At 41.0% G+C, this 22,104-nt stretch overlaps 1 protein-coding gene across 5 annotated transcripts in view; it reads right to left on the bottom strand.

Moving 5' to 3' along the window:
- Positions 1 to 22,104, bottom strand: part of LCP1 (lymphocyte cytosolic protein 1) — a 58,587-nt gene that overhangs the window by 35,815 nt on the left and 668 nt on the right. The window contains exons 1-2 of one of the 5 annotated variants that reach the window (XM_009191894.2): positions 21,223 to 21,258; positions 20,916 to 21,030 (exon numbers count right to left, since the gene is read on the bottom strand). The gene's annotated coding sequence lies outside the window, so the exon portion shown is untranslated. Of the gene's footprint in view, positions 1 to 6,587; positions 6,694 to 20,660; positions 20,879 to 20,915; positions 21,042 to 21,222; positions 21,259 to 22,104 lie in introns of those variants that run through there. The other 4 variants (XM_021929423.2, XM_031655717.1, XM_009191895.2 and 1 more) reach the window with 4 other exon arrangements.

A 22,104-nucleotide genomic window follows, 5' to 3' on the forward strand; every position in this document is an offset into this window, starting at 1 on the left:
TGTCTCTACTAAAAATACAAAAAATTAGCCGGGCATAGTGGTGGGCGCCTATAGTCCCAGCTACTCGGGAGGCTGAGGCAGGAGAATGGCGTGGACCCTGGAGGCGGAGCTTGCAGTGAGCAGAGATCCGGCCACTGCACTCCAGCCTGGGCGACAGAGCGAGACTCCGTCTCAAAAAAAAGAAAAACAAAAAAAATCGGAGACCCACTGAAGCTCGCTGAACTTACTGGCACAGAGGGGATACGTGGAGTAGAAGTGTGGGGGTTGGAGTGTTTCTAAGCATAGTTATATTTTGGATGGTTCAGGGAAGCTATCGATTTTAAAAAATACATTTGTGACAGGATGTTTTCAATAGATTTCTTTTTTATATTTTCATATTATTCTATAGTGCTGTATTTGTTCTTGCTGGCAACCAACAACCACACCAAACAGAAAACAGTCTTAACATCGAAACCTGTAGGCCAAAAATGCATTACAATCAATTTTGTAAATCCATATCCATTATCCACCAAATTACCATCCTGCCACATACATGTATCAGTGGTTTCAAACTTTTGTTTCATCAAGCAACCCTTTGTTGACAGAAACCTTACATGTAAGCAAACAAATAAAAATAACAACTCTGAGAGTCTTTGGTTGAAAAAACCCAAATGTCCCCCTGCCCCTGGTATCTTATCTCCTTGTCACCTTCATCTGTGGGAACTCCAGGGAGCATGATTTGAAAATCATAGAATTATATATGTGTTCATTTAAATTTTAATGTATTCATTAAAAATATATTTTTGATATCAATAAAAATTTATTTTATTATTATTTGTCTTACATATCTAAGAAAGTATTGGTACATTGGATCTTTTAAAGGATGACAGAAACTGTTGAGGGGTTAATTGTATTAAAAATACAATCTCACTTACACATCACAGTAATCCTAAGAGACAGGCACTGGCTATCTGGCTTTCTTGCCTTCTCTTTCTCTCCCTCCCTCTCTTTCTTTCTTCTTTCCTTCTTCCTTCCTTCTTTCCTACCTTCCTTCCTTCCTTTCTCTACTTTTTCAGAATGCCTTTTTCCAAAAATAATTTGAGCTAAGTTACAAAGATATATCCAAACCTAAGAGTTAAACCAACTAAATGATGTCATCGATAAGAAAGAAAATGTAACTGAAATAGGATGATAGTCGGGAGGAACTCTAATACTTAAAATACATGCCTAAGACCCTGCATGTTTTGCTACAAGTAGGCTGAAAATCTAGCTCCAAGTTCTCTAGAAGCTAAGGCAAAAAGGGAAGTATCATCGGTTATACAATTCACTATCTATGAGACAAACCAATTTTCTTAGGGCAGCAGATCTGATGTCTGACAGCAAAATCTTCACACAGGCTTTAAGAAGAGGCCATTTGTGGGATGGGGTAAACATAGGTTTTGTGTTTCTTACAATGTCCTTCAGTGTAGGCTGATGGCATAGGTATGTATATTCTCATTGTATAGATCAGAAAACAGAAGCTCAGAGAAGTTAAGATACAGATCTCAAATCACACAGCTGGGTAGAGAAGCAGCCAAGACTCTAATCCTCAAGTCCTTTCTCCTCTCCCAGGCTGTCTACTCAGGTTCTCTGCCTTCATGTTCCTGTTAGACACACATCCCATCCATCCATTTATTCACTCAGCAATGAGTTATTAAGTATATGGACTATAGATAGCCCCATGGGAGATTTTTAAAACTACAATATAGTGAGCTTGTCCAGGCATTCTAGTAGAAAGCTTTTGCTTTCCTGTGTTAAGAAATCAAGGCTTCTGTTTTAAAGAATTAGTATATAACTTTGTATTAATACACTTTGCTAAGTCCTTGTGACTAATTTGGCTTGGGTCTCATTTATACCCTCTACCATATCCACATATGCATGAATAGAAGGCTCTCCAGCTCTCTGGCTGGCCAGCCCTTCATGTTTTTAAATGTCTTAAGACCTCTTGGTTCATGGATGTTTATGGGATTATAAGATAAATTCATTCATTTAACCAATATTTTATGAATGCCTACTATAAGCCAGGCGCTGTTCTTCATTTTAGGTAAGCACGTCTATATTGACCCAGTTAGTTACCCTGAAAGCATGGAACAATGTCAAAGGTAAGGAGGACAAACAAGATCTCTGACTCTAAACCTGGCCCTACCCCTTGACACAAGAATGTTAGATTTCAGAGCACTACCAGTAGCTAGTGATAAACATAAGTAGAAGCAGAGAACAAGATTGCATTCTAAGTGTCACAAGTAGGGCCAACGAAGAAGCAAAACAATTACAGTGTTGGGCAAAGGAAGAAAATCTAAAGAATATCCAAAGATCACGGTATAATGGGAAATTTTATTACCATAAAAATTGCAATGGCGCCTTCATTTAAAAGACATAGAAAGTACACATTATTTTAAAATCATATTATTGTTAAACCACAGCAGGTAGGTCAAGATGAAAAGCCTTGAGCATCTGTAACAGGATTTTTCTACAAGATTTATGAGTGGAGAGGATCAATTCTGAGAAGCCAAACAGCGAGAACACCTTTAAATTTAAAAAACCCAAAACCCTTCAGTGATTTAACAGCAGATGCAAAAGAGAAGTGGATTGACTTCGTTTAAAAGGTAAAGTGGGGAAGGGATAATCAGCAACTGACATTGCTGTGATACTGTGTGTCGGTGCTGGGCAGAAACATGAATAGATATCTGGAGAGAGTCCCTTTTACCATCAGCATGAGCAGCATATCCTGGAAACACAACCTAACTTCTGGAGACAGAAGGAACCTCATAAATAATTTATTCCAATGTCCTCATTTTATAAATAAGGAAACTGAAGGTCCAATGAGAACAAATATTTTATCCATGTAGAGATTCTCAAGGCAGTGCCAAGCTAGAGCTTGTAAATGCAGGTGCTGATGAGCAGAGCAGGGAAAGGATGGAGTTACCATTAGAAGGGCCCCTAAGGTCCATAACTGAGCAGAGACTTTTAAGTAATTAAACTGAATACGCAAATGGCAGCAATTTCGCAAAGCAAAGCAGCAGGAAGAGGACATAATTAATGTAAAAACAGGCAGACCAGATCATTTTTAAGAAAGACATTGAGCCAGGTGCAGTGGCTCATGCCTGTGATCCCAGCATATTGGGAGGCTGAGGTGCGTGGATTGCTTTGAGCTCAAGTGTTCAAGACCAACCTGGGCAACACGGTGAAACCCCATCTCTACCAAAAATACAAAAATTATCCAGGTGTGGTGGTGCATGCCTGTGATCCCAGCTACTCGGGAGGCTGAGGTGGGAGGATCACTTGAACCCAGGAAGCAGAGGTGGAAGTGAACTGAGATTACACCACAGCACTCCAACCTGGGTGATGGAGCGAGAGTCCATCTTAAAAACAAAAAACAAAACAAAACAAAAGACACCACTGGTGTTGGAATCAAATATTGGGTACTTTACATAGTCCATGAATGTGTTTTCCTGAAAAAAAAATGCACCCATTTTTATTCATGCATATTTGAAAAGATGGGTTATGATAATATTAGTAAGATTAATAAGTAATGTAAGTAAGATTAACTGGTGATGGGTTTAGTTTGCAAATTACTGGCACCATATAGGCAGCAAACTATAGGGCCATTGCTGCCGTAATGGGCATGCTGAGGCATCTGCAGCTTAAAAGGAGGGGCTAAAGAAAGCATGTATCTTCTGAGGCATAAGTGAGTGGTTTCTTCAGCTCTACCCAAGTGCTCCTGCATTGAGTGCGGTCCTTTTTAATAACTACGTCATCTAAATATGCTCTGCCACAAACCATTTTCAGGTCTTTTGCAAATCCGTGGTCAATTTGGGAACTCCCCTCCTGAATTACTGCCCAAATCAAAAATCTATGATAAGAAGACAAACCATTCATCAAGGTCATGTCTGAGCTGCTAGTTTTTTGTGTGTGTTTGTGCGTGTGAGAGCACTTACATTTATTAAATCATAGTTGTAGAATCTCAAGACATTGGTCAAAACAAAAAAAGCATTGGTTGTTCATTTTGTAAAACTATTATTATTTTTTAAACCATAAGAAAAAAAAATAGCCCCACCCCAAACTGCAAAAGCCACTCATTTCTTTAAGTCAGTGAGTTTTGAGCTTCTGTTTAAATGGTGCTGGTATTTCCCTAGTCAGTAGCGAAGGGAATTTCTGAGGATGAGTTATCATAAAAGTACCTGCACTTAAGTTCTCTGAAGTCTGAATACAGAAACAATTTGTGGGGGTTTTCTCTTGAACACAGTGCTGCAGAATTTACAGAAGAAAAAACATCCTCTAAAGTAAATGTAAAAATGTAGATGGAATTTTCTCTGAGGAGTTTCATAACTGATCATTAAAAGAAGCAGAAAGGTTGGAAACGGTGACCTGTCTAGAGAGAGATGCTCACGGGCTGGAATCCTTTCTGAAATATGGTAGTGCTGGGCTAGTTGGTATTTTGATTCAATATACTGATGCCAAATCATATAACCTGCCAGGATCAGGGAGGCATCGGTGACCCGGTATCACCTTGCCAAAGGACTCTTTTGAATGTGCCCCACTTTTCCTGCAACTTGATTCAGTAGTTAAAGTAAAACTGGACACTCAGGACTCAAGTTCCTAGCTCTGCCTCCATAATTTCAGTACATTTCCAGAGGAGAAATCATACAAGTTCCAAACATCTCAAGAACAATCAGTAATCCAAAACAACACATCATCTAGAAGAACATTCATATTGTAAGCTTTAGCATTAGACTGTGACAACTAAAGAAACGAAAAATAAAATATGTAGGACTCTGAAGCAAAATAAAATACCCATACATTTTTTAAAAGCCATCAAGATTAATCTATTTAAGGAAAAACATTGCTTTTACTTCATCCAGTTCCCTTCATTTTATAAAGTAGACCACTATAGGAGATCTTACTTTGAGAATATATGGAATTTACTGTATATTCTTGGGATATTATATCTCTATGGATACAGGTATGCCTGACTTTTACATAAAGGATCATTCAGAAAATATAATTTTAAAATGACTTTGTTTTTGAGAAACCAAATAATTATAAATGGCCTTAAATACAGATAGCCAGTGAAAGGGACTCTTGTGAATCTTTTTGTCAAGTCAGAATCTCCTCCAGATTGTCCTTTTTCTCCCTGTGGATACATGGATTCTCTCAAAGCCTGCTCCAGAGTACAGAATTCTTCTCTCTGCAGGCTCTGATGTAAATGTCATAGGGTGGAAGGTAGGGGGAAGGCTATTCACAGCACAGACTCAGCGGCTCTCCTCTGACACTGTTATCTCAGGCCACATAAACAGTCTGGGGAAGCTAGCAAGCCAGATTACTCCAAACTTCATCAGCCTCATATTGCTCTGGGTGCCTCTGGTTTGACCACTACATTGAGGGGCTTCTGAAGCTGCGTAGCCCATCTCACAGAGCCTGGCTCTGTCACCATCCAAGGAGTTCTCATTCTTGCCTTCTCTCCCTTAGTACATTCCTGATACCTCTGTTTTCTACCATGTTGCCCAGTCCCATTAAGAGTGTCACACAAGAACAAGCCTCCTGCAGGAAAAGGGGATACTCCAGGCTGGGGCTTCGGGAGGCCTTTCTCTGCCTTAGCATCTCTCTCCTTCCCTGAGCTATAGACAGTGATGCTCCTGATACTAACATCTTTACATTCTACAGCTACCCTTTAGCCCACAGAAGCACTTTAAGATCCAGACCTTCCCCTCCTGAAAGCTCAGAGTACCCCAAATGCATCTTTTCAATAAGTTGAGTATTATGGGCTAGCTGTTTAACCATGATTGCACTATTACCTTGATATCAAATGCCATCCATTCATTCTTCCACTCCATATATGTATCTATATGCGAAGTACTGTCCTGGCTAGGGGGTTGGAGAGGGGCTGCAGGCATGAGTTATACAAAGACTGGAGCTTCATGAAGCCCACAGTCAAATGTCAAGTTTCAAATGCAGCACATGGATTACAGCTAATTTACTGTGAAAGGGTTAATGCAATGAAAAGAGCTCTGACGATCAAAAACAAACAAGCGAAAAGGTTAAACATAGGACTCTGAAGGAAAAACAAAACTAGATAAGTGTAAGAAATTGGCACAGAGGCTTATCAAAAAAATTAAAATATGAAATAGCGAAATCTGCCCAGGCAATTAAGATATTGAAATAATTAATATACTTGAACATCTCCAAAGAAATCAAAATGGAAATAACTGGCAGGAAATGGAAGAAAGTGCCAAGCTTGGCAGTCAGGAGACCTAGGCTGTTTCCTGTCTGTGTAACTTCAGGCTCCATCTTGCCCCTATGGGACTCAGTTTTCTCATTCGTAAACTGAGAAGCAGAGTCCCTTCTATGTTAAAACTTCCAAAATTCTATGCGGTAGCTGACAAGTATACATACAAATTAGAGCTAGATTAGAAAGTATTGCAAATGGGCTGAGAAATAGGTGCTGGCGCCATCAGCAGCTGCAGCTTTGACCCTGAGGTACCTCCTGGGAAATGGAGCAAGTGAGGGAGTAGGTAGCTCCCAGCCCAGCCTGGCTCCTGGGGGCTGGGGGGCTGTGTTCCAGCTCTTACCTCAGCAGCACGTAAAGCTCTGTCTAGATGCATTCCCCTCACTGGCCCCAGGCAGACGCCCACTGCTCAGCTCCCTAGCTGCTGGACTGCCCCACACAGAACAGGGAAGTTCCCAGAGCAGCACGTGAGACCTGTTTTATGGGATGTCACCACACACAGCTTAAGACACGTTGATCCAGTTCACTCCTAGCTTCTAGGCAAGACGGTACGCAAACTGTCCCAGAAAGAGAGCCATCTACTATTTTGTTAAAAATATCCAAATAAGGAAATCCTACAACCTCGCTGGTGTCTCATATCCCTACTTTTGTAACCTAAATCTTTTCTGATACAATCAAAGGTCTCTCTTTCTTGGGTTATTCTCAGAGGAAATAACAGGAGCTGTTCAATTCATAAAAATTCCATCACATGCCTTGGTCTCTTTAGATTCTTGTAACCTGCTTTTTTAGGGCTTATTCTCCAAATCTTTCATATTTTCTTTGCTATCTTCTGGGTCTACGCCAACTTCCTTACAGAATGAATGTAATAAGAATAGCAGTCATAGAACGTAGAGGTGGAGGGATCTTAGAGATGATCTATCTGGCCACTCCCCTGTCACAGAGGCATGAAATGACACCCACGTTAAAGGACATGCCCAACATCACAGAGCTTATGGAGGTGTGGCTGGGACCAGAGTCCAGGCCTCCTTATTTCTCTCCTTTCCGCTTTAATAAGTTTTAAACCCTAAGATAGGACTCTTCTCTTTAATTAAGACCTTCTCCATATATAGTAAGAACAATCCCCAAAGATTTCAAATGTCTTACGAATACAATGTCATGTATGTTTCTTGTACACGAAGGGGAATGTATCTAGGTATAGCAAAGTTACTGTTCAAGTTTAGGCTGCAATTAACATGTGCCAAATCACATACAAATACTGTGTACACTGGCATCTTTCAGGTCACGATGACTCTTCCCTCCCTGCATTTGTCTCTACATTTATTCTATTTTTTTGTCCTTAAAGAGATAGATCTCACGATGTTGCCCAGGCAGGAGTGCAGTGGCTCTCACAGGTGTGATCCCACGACTGATCAGCACAGGAGTTTTGACCTGCTCCATTTCTGATATGAGCCAGTGCACCCACTCCTCCTTAAACAACCTGGTGGTGCCCTGCTCCCATATTGATGCCAAACTTAGTGCTGACACCCAGTTGACATGGCACACTACAGCCCAGAACTCCTGGACTCAAGCCATCCTCCTGCCTCAGCCTCCCGAGTAGCTAGGACCACAGGCGTGCACCACCACACCTTGTTGTACATTGATTCTTGACCTGGCACTAAGGCCCTCCAAATTTCCTTAGCAACCAAAGAGCAAACTCAATTAAAACAACTCACCACGAGAGGAAATGTTCAAAAGACAAGACAGCCAAATTCATAGATCAATACTAAAATGACACCTCAGACTTATCACAACAATCATCACGGTTTCAGGCATCCTGTTCTGGAGGCTAGGGAGAATCAGTGAGCCCTTCTTCCTTGGAGCTTTGGTCCAGATCTCTGCAGTGTGGCCCCTGTTGCCACTCATCTCTCCTAGCAGATTAGTGTCTGGCACATGTGAGGTACTCAGTAACTGAGCTGTATACCTGAACAAAACAATCTATAAACTAATGGTCTACAGGACTTGAAAAGTCCCCTATCACCTGCAATATTCTTGTGTATACACTTAGACAATCCCATCCACTGAAAGGTACAGACACCTAAAACAAGGCTAATAAATGCTTCAAATTCACATTAACCCACTTTGCTGGAAAGACAACTTTGGTGAGTTAATTTGGTGTCTAAAAGGCAGCTGCTGGCCCGAGGTAGTCTGTGAAGTGGCACCTGTACCTGCTCCCCAGCCCTACCTTGCCAGACGCAAAAGCGTTTGTGTCTGAGATCACAGATCCTGAGACTGGGCTTCTTGGCGCTGTTGCTGTAAACCCTACTGGCTGCCGGTAATGCTTGGCAGTGGGTCTCTATCCAACTCTGTAGGGCCTGCTTGTAAGCTGAGTGCTGCTGAGGTGGGAGGGAAAGGAACTGTGGAGACAGAGCAGTGACTGAACGCGGGGCAAACCCATCTGGGATGGACATGTGTGGTGTACCAAGGAGCACGCTGGAAATATAGGTGCTAGCATTTACCTGCATGTAATTTGAGTCTCACTCTCTGAACTATGAAATTCATCCTCCAGTAATTCTAAATGTCTGTCACTAAACAAATTCATACATTTGTAAATTTCTTCCTTCAGTAGACATCTGCCAAACACCTACTATATGCCAGGTCCTGTGTTAGATGCTGAGAACACAGAGATGTGGCTCTGGCCTGTTGAGCAGGAGAGAGAGACACAGTAACTAGAATACAGGGGAACGTTTTAGGTCCACAGGAAGAGGGAAAAAATAGCTCTCCCCTGGAGAGCCAAAGGCGGCCCCCTAGAGGAAGTGACATTTGACCTAGATTTCAACAGAGGAGTAGGAGATTGCTTAAAAGTCAGTCTATTTTTTTCTTCATTCATCTGAGAGTATTACTCCATGTTCTCTCTATAGAAAGTCTACCTATTTGGAGTCAGAGAAAGGGCAAATAGCTAAAGAACAAATGAGAAGACCAGTTGGTCAATAATAATAGCCATTAACGTTAATGAGTGGTTAACTCAGTGCCAAATGTTTTATACGCATTCACATTTAATTTTCATCACAATCCTCTAGGGTATTACTATGATTCCCACTTTATAGATGAGGAAACTGAGGTTTAAATAACCGGCCCAGGGTCACACAGCTATAAACTGGAGTGGCCTCCTGCCTTTCCTGTCATTTCTGGCTATGGGATTCCTGTCATCTTTTGGGGTTACACAAAAAGAAACCCTTGAAGGTCAAAGCTCTGACCTCATGTTAATTAGGGAAGCACATATTTTTGCAAGATTTTACTTAGGACTGGGGCCCTACCTAGGCTCTTTGGGGAAGTTCTAAATGTGTCTTCTCTTCAGTTTCTCAACATCTTTAAAGGAAGTATTAAGAAGAGCAAGACCACAACCAGGCTTGATCTTTTCTGCCTGTGTCCCCCCTGCCACTGGGGGAGAAAAGTGTCCTCTTTGCCAGTGGCCTCCGCACCTCAGTCATCCACTCACATTTCATAAAGCACAGACCTTGTCCTCGGTACTAGAGACACCAAGATGAACAGCAGAGAATCCCTGCTCCTGAGGGGCACACAGTCCAGTAAACGAAATAGTCATGCAAATGCAAGACTACACTAATATGAATATTTTAAAGATATTATTTGCATGGAGCTACAGGAGCACAGAGAAGGAAGTACAGTGGGCCCATGAATAACACAGGTTTGAATGGTGTGGGTCTAAATATACGCAGCTTTCTTCAATACAGTCAGATCTCACTGTCCTCAGGTTCAGCATCTGTAACCAAATGTGGATGGAAAATACAAGTATTCACAGAATGCGAAACTCAGGGAGACCAAGGACCGACTTTTGGTATATGCGGGTACCACAGGGCTGACTGCAGGACTTGAGTATGTATGGATTTTAGTACTGAGGGGGTTCCTGGAACCAGCGCCCTGTGGATACCATGAAACGACTGTATTGAACTCTGCCTGGGAAGGGAAGAGAAGGTTTTCCAGAGAAGGTGATGATGCCCACTGAGCTAAGTCTTAGGGACCCAGTAGTTTTCCAAACAGACAAAATAGAAAAGGGCATTCCAGGCAGAGAAAATAGCGCTGCAGGGTCGGGCATGGTGGTTCACGCCTGTCATCCCTGCACTTTGGGAGGCTGAGATGGGTGGATCACCTGAGGTCAGGAGTTCAAGACCAGCCTGGTCAACATGGTAAAAACCCGTCTCTACTAAAAATACAAAAATTAGTCAGGTGTGGTGACGGATGCCTGTAATCCCAGCTACTCAGGAGGCTGAGGAAGGAAAATTGCTTGAGCCCAGGAGGCAGAGGTTGCAGTGAGCCGAGATCGCGCCATTGCGCTCCAGTCTGGGCCACAGAGCGAGACTCCATTACAAAAAAAAAGAAAAAGAAAGGAAGGAAGGAAGGCAGGGAGGGAGGGCCGTTACCAAAAAAAGAAAAGAAAGGAAGGAAGGAAGGGAAGGGACGGAGGGAGGGAAAGAGAGAGAGAGAGAGAGAGACAGAAAGAGAGAAAGAAAAGAAAGAAAGAAAGAAAGAAAGAAAGAAAGAAAGAAAGAAAGAAAGAGAAGAAAAGGAAGAAAATGGCTCTACAAAGTGCAAAGCAAAAACACACAGAGGAAACTGTGGCAGGTTGGATATGGCTAAAGCCAGGGATGCAGGAGGAGACCTCCAGGATGAGAGGCTGGTGAGGTGGTATCAACGTGCTGCTCCTTCTCACTAGCTCTTGTTTCTAGAGGCAAAACCTCGGTGATGCAGGCTATACTCCGCCCACCACAGGTAATGTGAATGCAAACAACAGAATAATTCTGCCCGGAAACCATTTTGGTTTGTTTGTGTGTGCATAGCTTTCTCCTTAAGTCACTGTCTCCCATTTAGAAAATACTGCAAAGACAGGAGGGAACTGAACATGTTAGAATGGGAAAATAGGGGCCATGGAGGGTGAAATCACTCCCCAAAGTCTCAAAGTGAGTCACTGACTGGTCCAAAAAGAGAAGTAAGTGGAACCTCCGGAGTCTTAGCTTGGTCTAACCAATGGGTGGAAAAAACACAAGTCAGTTGGCATTTTAATAACCTAAAGTTTCATTTAAAAAACGCTTGAGATGCATGGTCTGTGAAATGTGCTTTACTTCTTAGATGTGTGGATCTAGGATACAGGGATACATCCATGTAAAGGCATTCTACACAAAAGCTAATGCTCCTCGCTTCCTTTATGAAATTAGGATCATTATATATTGTTTTAAAAATGAACCAACTAGGCAGTGACATGGTATGGTGAAATGCTGAATTTTCTGACTCAACTATTTTTTTTGCTGTGTGTCTTTGAATGTGTTATTTAAATTTTCTGAGCCTCAGTTTCTTCATCTTTAAAGAAGGAGTGCTAATAATGCAACCACACCATTCACTTCATAGGGCAGCATTAGGATTAGTGAGACAGACTGTTGAAAATATATACAACAGTGCCTGGTGACTGAAGGGAGGAAGAGAGTAAGAGGGGAAGGGAAAAAAGAAGGAAGAGGGAAGGAACAGAGGAAGTTAAAAGAAAATGTACAAGAACTAGAACTTTTGCAAAATTATCTTGGAGAACAAACCCCAATTTCTAGTATAAATTATAGGAAATATTGTCAAGTCACAACTTAAAAGCAACGCTTAGTTGTGTGTATGTTATGTGTTTTTGTGTGGACGTAAATCTAGATCTCACACCCATGCTCTATGTTTTAATGTTCTCAGTCTGGCTTATTTTGGCTTTGGTACCACATTTCTTATTCAGAGTCCTTGCAGTCAGGTACTGCGGAACTGGCAGATGATACCAACCCAAAGCCAGACAGCATTGGTATTAGCTCATCCTGAGTGGCGAAGGGGCTCTGGGCTTTGCCTTGCCTGAGATGCTGGCAGTGGAAAGTACCTTCTTACAGTTGAGGAAGTGTGGCCAGAGTGGGAAAATGTACAGCAATCTTAAGAAAAGCCCAACTGCATACACATGAGCCATGAAAAGAAAAGAGATCTCTGGGCATCTGTAATGAGGACCACTGAGCACCATCTCCTCCCTGTCAGATGCACCAATGCTCAGAACTGATTCCGTTACCCTGCACTACTCTCTACCTGCTTCTCCACTCTCTAATTCTCCAGGCATTTTCACCATTGTAGTTTGAGCTGAAAAACAGTGAGACAATGTACAGCAGACATTTGTATACAAGCAACGATAACAGAAACTTCTATTTATTTTTAATAATGTGACCTCATTCTCAATAGGCTCCTTGGAGCTGTTATTTTGGAATCTCTAATGACAAGCTTATTTGCAGGAAAAAAACAAAAGGAGGAGTTACAGATGAATTGAGGCAGGAAATTTGTATTAATTTGATGGGCTCTCTATCTTCTTTTGTTTTGAAAGCTACAGTTTAGTTGGTAAATATTTACCAATACCAACATACAATGGAATATGTGTAACATGTCTTTTATCAAAATTTTAAGTGGCCAAATAGCCTAATCTAATATCTTCATAGCTATTATTTTAAAGACTTGCCACCATAAAATCCTCAAGCATTTATATTTATTTCTCAAATATGTTTGGTATACCAGCAGACCTAACAAAAGGAGACTTGGGTTGTCTTCTTGATAGAAAATGTGGAATTACAGGACGGGTGCAGTGGCTCATGCCTGTAATCCCAGCATTTTGGGAGGGAAGTGGGGGGATCCCTGAGTTCAGGAGTTCAAGACCAGCCTGGCCAACATGGTGAAACCCTGTCTCTACTAAAAATACAAAAAAAAAATTAGCTAAGTGTGGTGGTGTATGCCTGTAATCCCAGCTACTCGGGAGGCTGAGGCAGGAGAATCTCTTAAACCCAGTAGGCGGAGGTTGCAGTGAGCTAAGATTGTGCCTGGGCAACAAGAGCGAAAACTCCGTCTTCAGAAAAAAAAGAAAGAAAGAAAAAGAAAATGTGGAGTTAGAAATAATCATTCAATAATCACGGAATCACAAAAAGGTGTAAAGACATATTATCAGGAAGCAACTAGTGGATCATGTTAGAAGATACAAAACAGTTTAAATAGACATGGATCATTCCTTTAAGAAACTGCTAAAAAAATGAGAGACAGGAAAGGTGTGAATCTTGACTCTGGCAGTTACTGGTTCTGTGACCCCAGACAAGTCACTTAACCCTCCCTGAACCTCAGCTTGGTCATCCGGAATAAGGATATAAATAATAACAACTTTACCTAGCTATTTATGAAAATAAAAGAGTAATTATCTTTCAAGCGCTTGGCATGATGCCTAGTAAATATTAGGGGCTCAGGAAGTCAGTGGTGATGCTGGGTGGAGTAGATATGCTCCGTGTCTACATAGGCAACAACATGGGAAAACGGAAGGGGAAAATAACCCACATCACACCTAGCGAGTAGGTAGCACTTGCCTGATTTTATAGAGGATGAAACTGAACTTCAGAGGCTCCAGAGACCTGCTCAGGCTCCACATTTCCTAAGAGGCCAGAATATAAATCCAAATCTGTCTCTACCTTTGCTCCCATTTCTTTATACCACATTTGCCTCTTTTGTGCCTGGGAGCTGCAGACACTCAGCTTTAAAGAACTGGTGCTGGAGATACGATTCTGGAGGAAGAACTGCGTGCAGTGACCAGTAGGGTGGGTACGGAGGGAGGAGAAAAACTGTGTGAACATCACCAGGTGGATGAAGTGTCACAACCGTCATTCTCAGTGGTCACAGAAAAGAAACAGAATTCATGATATTTTGAGGAACAGTCCCAACATGAATGACAACAAGAAAAGGAAAAAATCCAAAAAGTTCTCCAAGGTGCCTACCATATTCCATCTTTCCAAAGCAGAAACCTTAACACTGTTTATTAAGCATTAGAAACAGTGGGGGAAGTTCAGTTCGCATTTTTAAGATGAGGAAAGGGTGCTCAACAGCGCAAAACTGCATGCATGATCTTCTCTTTTTTCCTTACTCCCACTTTGCACGTATTACCTAGTTTTCTCTGTAAAGAATTTGTATCCCACTCTTTGTTAAAGCTGGCCTTTCTGGTGAGGGTGATATGAGCCAATGATGTCAAGGAGGTACAAAGGATCTACTTTTTCAATGTTACACCTGAGCTTACTAGAGGCTGGGAAGGGTAGGGGGAAGGTGGAGGACAGGAGAGATTTGTTTAGATACAAAATTACAGCTAGACAGGAGGAATAAGCTCTCATGTTCTACAGCACCATAGGATGACTACAGTTAACAGTACATAGTTTTAAAATAGCTAGAAGAGGCCGGGCGCGGTGGCTCAAGCCTGTAATCCCAGCACTTTGGGAGGATCACGAGGTCAGAAGATCGAGACCATCCTGACTAACACGGTGAAACCCCGTCTCTCCTGACTGACATGGTGAAACCCCGTCTCTACTAAAAAATACAAAAAAAAAACCTAGACGGGCTCGGTGGCGGGCGCCTGTAGTCCCAGCTACTCGGGAGGCTGAGGCAGGAGAATGGCGTGAACCCCGGAGGCGGAGCTTGCAGTGAGCTGAGATCGCGCCACTGCTCTCCAGCCTGGGCAACAGAGCGAGACTCCGTCTCAAAAAAAAAAAAAAAAATAGCTAGAAGAGAGGCTATTGAATGTTTCCAGCACAAGAAGTAAAAAATGTTTGAGATGATGGATATCCTCATTACCCTGATGTCATCACTAGACATTGTATGTATTGAAACATTACTAGCTACCCCATAAATATATACAATTATTATATGTCAATTTAAAAATAAATAAAAACTTAAAAAACATTTTCAGGATGGAAGCTATATTGAATCCACTCACATCTATTATAGTCTCATGAATTATTATAAAAAGGTTTTTATGGAAAAAAAAAGTTGCACCTGAGGTTAATGAAGATTACTTCTAATTTTAAACTTTGCCTAAGGAATGCTGAATAGGGAAAACATGCAAATTTTATACAAATAACGTTTGTGTATCCTTTTACTTCATACATTTGGATACACAGCTTGGATAAATTTTAGTGACTACTACTAGACTGAGGAAACAAAATGCAGGGTATTATTTAAATACAAGGTAATTGTTCCATTAATTCACTTCCCTCTAGAAAGTGCAACCAGAAAAAGAAGGAAAGCAAATTATCCAGGAGATTGCAATTCACATGCATAATTAATCTGCCTGCTGAATTTGGTGTCGGCTTTTCTGCTATAGAGAACATAATCTCTTTTCCACTTTAGCTTATCCAGTCAAGAAGGAGTCTGAGTGAGTGTGTGTGTGTGTTTCTGTGTGTCTGTGTGTGTGTGTGAGAGAGAAAGAGAGAGAGAGGGAGACCCTCCCTTCTGTCCATGCAACCGATGCTGAAACAAGAATCAATGCTGCAACCACAGAATTGTGGGTTTGCTAGTTCCCCAATTTAACATAGCTTTTCCTTCCGCCAGAAAGAACAACTGACCATCTTTGAGAAACAGGCTCCTTGTACTTGTAAGTGGGGCTGACACAGCCGTGGCTCTAAAGTTGAGCAAAACTTACTTAAACCCAGTAAGTAGATCACTTTTACCTCTCTTCTTACACTAACATTTAAAACAATGTTTCAATCTTTCTCAGTTTTTAGGACACCTATATTTGGCCATTACTATACAATCATAGATATGTATGCTTGGGTATAAAAACTAGAATGTTTAATCTGTTCATGTCTATGAGTCACAACAGACTAGAAAATGTGAATGTCACTCGGCTAAAATTATTCTAAACTTTAAAGGCCAGGCATGGTGGCTCACGCCTGTAATCCCAGCACTTTGGGAGGCCGAGGCAGGCAGATCACGAGGTCAGGAGATCGAGACCATCCTGGCTAACACGGTGAAACCTGTCTCTACTAAAACTACAAAAAATTAGCCAGGCATGGTGGCAGGCGCCTCTAGTCCCAGGTACTTGGGAGGCTCAGGCGGGAGAATCGCTTGAACCCAGGAGGGGGAGGTTTCAGTGAGCCAAGATTGCGCCACTGCACTCCAGCCTGGGCGACAGAGCGAGACTCTGTCTCAAAACAAACAAACAAAAAGACTAAGAACCTTTTAAAGTTTTTGAGGGTGGAGATCATGTTTTGTGACCCATGCAGAGGCCTATAATTGTTAACAACCAACTGCTACTCAGTCAAGTGTACAGAGGCGCTGACTACTGATACTGCTGCTGCTGCTGCTGCTGCTGTGATGACACAGAAGAGTCTGTTTAATAAAAGCACTTATCATATAGATGTATTTATTTGGGGGGGATTATGATTATTTGGGCTCAACTTGAGGGCTTAGGTACAAATAAGCACCATGGTTTGCTCCCTATTTATCTCAGGAAGTTGCCTTGAAATTCAACAGTTAAGACAAAATTGATCCAATAGTAGATAATAAATAAAACTCGTGAATGAATGAACTTGCCTTCAAATATGAAGAGGACACCAGAAACTACCTCACAGGTCTGTATGACAACTAAATGCTTTCATAGGGTTAAAGCACTTAGAAAAGCACCTGGTTCAATGTAAGTATTAGCTGTTATTATTAGGATGATTAATTGAAACTTCTCCCACTCCCCCCACACCAATGTCTTACAAGATGGAGCAGTTATGAAATTTCTGGGCAGACTGATGTAAGCATTGAAACTGACAAACCAGGCCGGGCGCGGTGGCTCAAGCCTGTAATCCCAGCACTTTGGGAGGCCGAGACGGGCGGATCACAAGGTCAGGAGATCGAGACCATCCTGGCTAACACGGCGAAACCCCGTCTCTACTAAAAACACAAAAAATTAGCCGGGCGAGGTGGCGGCGCCTGTGGTCCCAGCTACTTGGGAGGCTGAGGCAGGAGAATAGCGGGAACCCGGGAGGCGGAGCTTGCAGTGAGCTGAGATCTGGCCACTGCACTCCAGCCTGGGTGACAGAGCGAGACTCTGTCTCAAAAAAAAAAAAAAAAAAAAAAAAAGAAACTGACAAACCAAAACAACAGGAACAGTCAATAGTATAAGGCAGGAAGTTGGATCAGAAGGGAACTGAGGAAAGCAACAAGGAGATGCCATGTGGGGATCACCATGGCCACAGCAGCTGTAGGGAGATATCCCTAGGAAACCAACATCCAATCAGGAGGTGACTTCCGAGAGCCTCAAAATGAAGACACTGTGGAACATCACACGTTTTTAAGAAGTGCGTTCCCATCTGGCAAAATAGGAACACTTGAAACTCTTCATATCTGCGGACACTGATTAGTTTTCTATTTTGATGGGTTCTAATTCTAATTTTTATTTCTGCAATGTTCAATATACAGATGAAATAGTATCATTTCATGTGATATCCGTAAGTTGGGAAACTAGCAGACAAAAAAACACTAGGAAGAAAATTAGATTAACTGAAATAATGTCACTCTGCTATAAAATCTACCATTAGTCATAAAATCCAAGCCTTTATAGTCTTACTTTATAAGTGTTTGACTCTTCATAAATATAACCTCATAAGCAGATATCTTAATTTTATTTTACCTAACCTGATTTTAAAATTTGCTTGTCATCTCTCCTGTATACACAGAAGGGCCTGTACTCTTTAGGTAACAAGGAGAAGTTGACTTGAGAATTTTCTGAGAATAATCCAAAGTGACTAAGTAAAAGTTAACAACTTGTCTTGTGTTCTTTGTCATCAAAGAGGCATATTTGGGCATATAGTTTTGGCAAGGGTGGCTAAGTTTTGGCCCAACCAATGTATTTATACTAAAATAATGAGATTATAACTTTGCCTGTTTGCTAGTCATTGTACATTTTTTAAACTTCTTGAGGTCAATGTCTATATGATACTTTGAAGCTAAAATGAGACTAGGGCTTTGGCAAAGCTGAAGCATGCTAGAATGCAAAATATTAAGTTATTGTTGTATCTTCATTCATAGCAATAAATGGAAACTCAGTAAATATTAAGTTAATAAGTGCAATCAAAGTCTTTCATGCATATGTAAGAAGCTGAGAAAAAATACTTGTGACAAGTTTTCAATTCAGTAAATACCATTAGTATCTACCATGTGCCAGAAAAGATAGAGAAGGGGCTCAGGTCTGTCAGCAAGTAAGGACTTGAAACTAAGACAATACGATTAATGCTATACTTACTCTAAGATCAGAGCATTAAGCAAATGCACACCCAAGAAACATTTAGTGGGGGCAGGGAGAAGATGGGAAGGCCTCCAAAAGGTATGTTTCTTGAAGTCAGCCTTGAAAAATGATCAGAAGTTTTAAAAATAAAGAAGAATGCAATTAAAGAAACAGTTGGAGTGAAAAAGGGTGAAAGAGAATGGAACTTTCTGGTGGCTTGTGGTCTGGTGCACCAAAATGTGGGTTAGCAGTGGTGGGGGAGGGGATGGGGTAGTGGGAGGTTGAACAGAAGGAAGTGACAAGAAATAAGATTGGGGAAGTGGGTTGAGGCAAGTTTGTAAGGGCACACAATTCTTTAGTAAAATGATGCATTAATTTAAAAATAGTTCTTCATCCCATTACTATATAAAACCTGCAATGATATCTCTTATTTATAAAAATAAAAATGTTTGTAAATTTATTACAAAGTTTTTCTTCTCTCTCTCTCTTTTCTCTCTTTCTCTTGCTCTCTCTCTTTCATCCTCTCTCTCTTAAAACTGTGAGTGCCAAGATCTTGTTAGCCAGATTCAACAAGAAAAGTCTACAAACACCTACCTCTGAGAAAAATATGCTGGCCTGGAAGGGAGGATCTGTAACAGACACAGTCAGTAGGAGCCTGAAATCCTGACCATCTACTGCCCCCCACCTTAACTGCCCAGTGACCTACGGCCAGTTCCTTCAACCATCTAGCCCATTCCTTATCTCTAAAGGTAGTTGAGAGGATTAAACGAGGTGATGCATAAAGAATAGCTGCTTACACTACGTACTTATAATTATTGAGTGCTATTATTAATTTCCCGTCCTCTCCAAGTTAAATGGTTACATTCAAAGGAGACTACTTGTTGGTCTTTTCTTCCCCAAAGGGTTCAGAGATAGAATTATAAATGAAGTTAAAGCACCGAAATTGTTTCCCAAATTACCGATTGTTTCAAGGCATAATTTACAAAAGAGTCTAAAATTTAAATGCTACAAAGAAAGTCTCTGGGATTGTTAAGGAAATGTCCTCCTAGGCACAGCTCCATCCCACCACAGCAGTGCTTGTTCAAAGGGCAAGACCTAGAAGATTTTTCTCCTCATGTTCCTGGGGGTGAGCTAGAATGAAGAGGAATATCTTCGTAACGTATGGGATTGATGCCTTAGCAATGTAAACTTAATTTTAAACAGGAGACCTTTTCATTTTGAATTAACTTTCTTGTAGTCCTTTTCATTCCTTCTTAAATATAAGAAAAATACTGACAGTCCTTCGCATTCTAATTTATTTTACTCTCACTAATAGTTTTACTTAAAATAAGACACAGCATATTTTTAGTCTGTTCTTTTCTGGGGTTCAAGTCCCTCTTCTCTCAATTTCACATTTTTGCTTATTTGAAACTATTCCGGTGAGATGTGCAACGTAACATTGGTGGTCACATTTTGCAGTTTCCAGAAATTCACATTTATAGGTAAATGATTAATTCCATTCAAATTTGTCTACACAGACATTCTTTAAACAATTATTCTTAATGGAAACCAAATAGAAACATATGACAAATGTATGTAAATTCAAAATCAAGATGTGTGTGGATAAGCCACCTTTATTTGTTTACTGACAGTCCTGACATAGTAATTTTAGAAAACAAGTTGCTATGTTAAAGTTCGGTTTTGATAAATATCCTGATTAATGTTTCCATTTCCAGTCTGAATGGCTTTTATGGTTATCATTTGTCAACGGTTCTTAGTGTTATATGATAGCGGTAATTAAGTAAAAGCTTATACTACAAAATTCGAAGTGTCTATGTTTGGGCAAAGTTTCTGCAATAAATATCCCATATCAACTGTATAAAAATTTCTATTGCAGATAAAAAGCCTTTCTCCCAGAATTTGAGTGAATATTCATTGGTATGGTCATAAGCATAACAATTCAGATAATCCTACAGAAACACTACAATTAAGCATTACACAAATTGCTTTTATTTTTAGAGAACAAATGGAAAAGAGAAAACCTCTAATTCCATGTGGTTATACAGCACACCCATTAAAAACCCTTGGCGCCAAAAATCACTCAAATAGCCAGTATCACATTCAGTAACATATGACTCAAGATATTAATATATCCACTAAAGTACTGTAAAAGAAGTTTTTAAGAAAAACAGAACTGCAGGAACTAACATTAAACTACCTCCATTAGGCCAATAAGCAGTACAATCTAAATTATCAATGTACGCTTTTCCTGAAAACATTTTAAAGAAGATAAAATCACAGTAAATAACCTTCCTGAAATAGAGCAATAGACATAAACCGGAACATGGTTTGGTTTTAAAAGGAAAAAGAAACCTTCATTTTGGGCAGGGGTGATAACTGCAGATAAGTTGAGAAGAACTCAGCCCGGAGAGAAGAGGTGCTCCATCTTGGATGGCCACACGAGGTGGCAGCAGATGTCCTGGCCAGTTAGAGGCAGGAATCACAGAGTTCTCAGGTGACATGTTCAGATGTCTAGTCCCCCGAGGGCAAAACCCACAATCCACAGGAACAGTGCCGAAGGACATCACAAGCACTTAAAACAAACAAAAACACATGAAGAAAATTTACCTTGTAGGAAAAAAGCTGTCCTTGGTAGTACTGGTGTATGACCAGGAACCCCTTCTTTCTGATCTGCAGAACAGCTTTGTCAAGGCCGGGTGTGTGGTCACAAGGCAGGAAGTGACTAGAATGACAAATCATCAGCCAGGAAAGAAAAAGATTTTGTCTTTATAAGGACATTTTAACTTTTTTTTTCATGTCCCGCCCCACCAAAAATCACCTGACAGAACAGGTCACACTGAAATTCAGACACCTCCTACCACTTCCTCTTTTTTTTTTTTTTTTTTTTCAGACAAGGTCCCGTTCTTTTACCCACCTCTTTATAAGCATTTTTCTTTCTCCCTTTCTCCTCCAGCTGTCTTTAAGTAGTCCCTGGGCTACTTAAACCTTTCTGATTCTAGATAGTAAGGCAAGGTCAGACTGACAACTTGACTTCTTTGACTCCAGTTGCAAAAGCAAAGCCCAGGTGCCTACCTACTTACAGCAAAGATCAACAAATTATTCATTTTTAGTGAAAGAGCCAGAGAAAAAGGTGGCAAAACACCTGAAACAAATGAAAAGGGATTTCCTTGGGAAAGCCCCACCCCACCTGCAATCAAACCTTTCTGGAGTCCTCTAGCAGTGATCTCATTGGTGCAAACAAAACAGAATGATCGCTTTAAGTGAAGGACGTGAAAAGGAAGGTTACTAGATTATTTACTCGTTCTTTTATTTATAGAACATCTATGTGCTCGGGCTCTCTTTAACCCAATTAAGTATCTCAATTATTTAAGCATTTCCTATAAAGAGCAGCAGTAGATTGCACAGGCAGCTGTTATATTTAAATGGGTGGCTTAATTCCTTCTTACAGGCAGGATTTTTTTTGAATGTACATTTTATAAAATTAGCAGGTGGTGGCGGGGGAAGCGCTATTCTGTACCCAAACCCCAGATGCTTGAGGGCAAATTCCTATCTTCAAACGGAGCATCCTCAAGTGCTCACGACGGTTGTGAAGACTGTGGCACCCTGGGTTATGTTGACTAAATATTAGACATGTCTCCACATTGCCTGGAGACTGTGTGCGGTTCCAGTAGTCAATCTGCTGTTTAGGAATGAGGGTGTGTGGCTGTGCTCCCAGGTCAGATGCTGCGCTGAAGGTACCTCCTCCAGAGTCGACACGCGTCTGTGTTTGCTGGGCCCCGGGCCTCTCAGGTGGTCA

Source organism: Papio anubis, chromosome 15 (assembly GCF_008728515.1).
Source record: "Papio anubis isolate 15944 chromosome 15, Panubis1.0, whole genome shotgun sequence".
In the NCBI taxonomy this organism is placed as follows: Eukaryota; Metazoa; Chordata; class Mammalia; order Primates; family Cercopithecidae; genus Papio; species Papio anubis.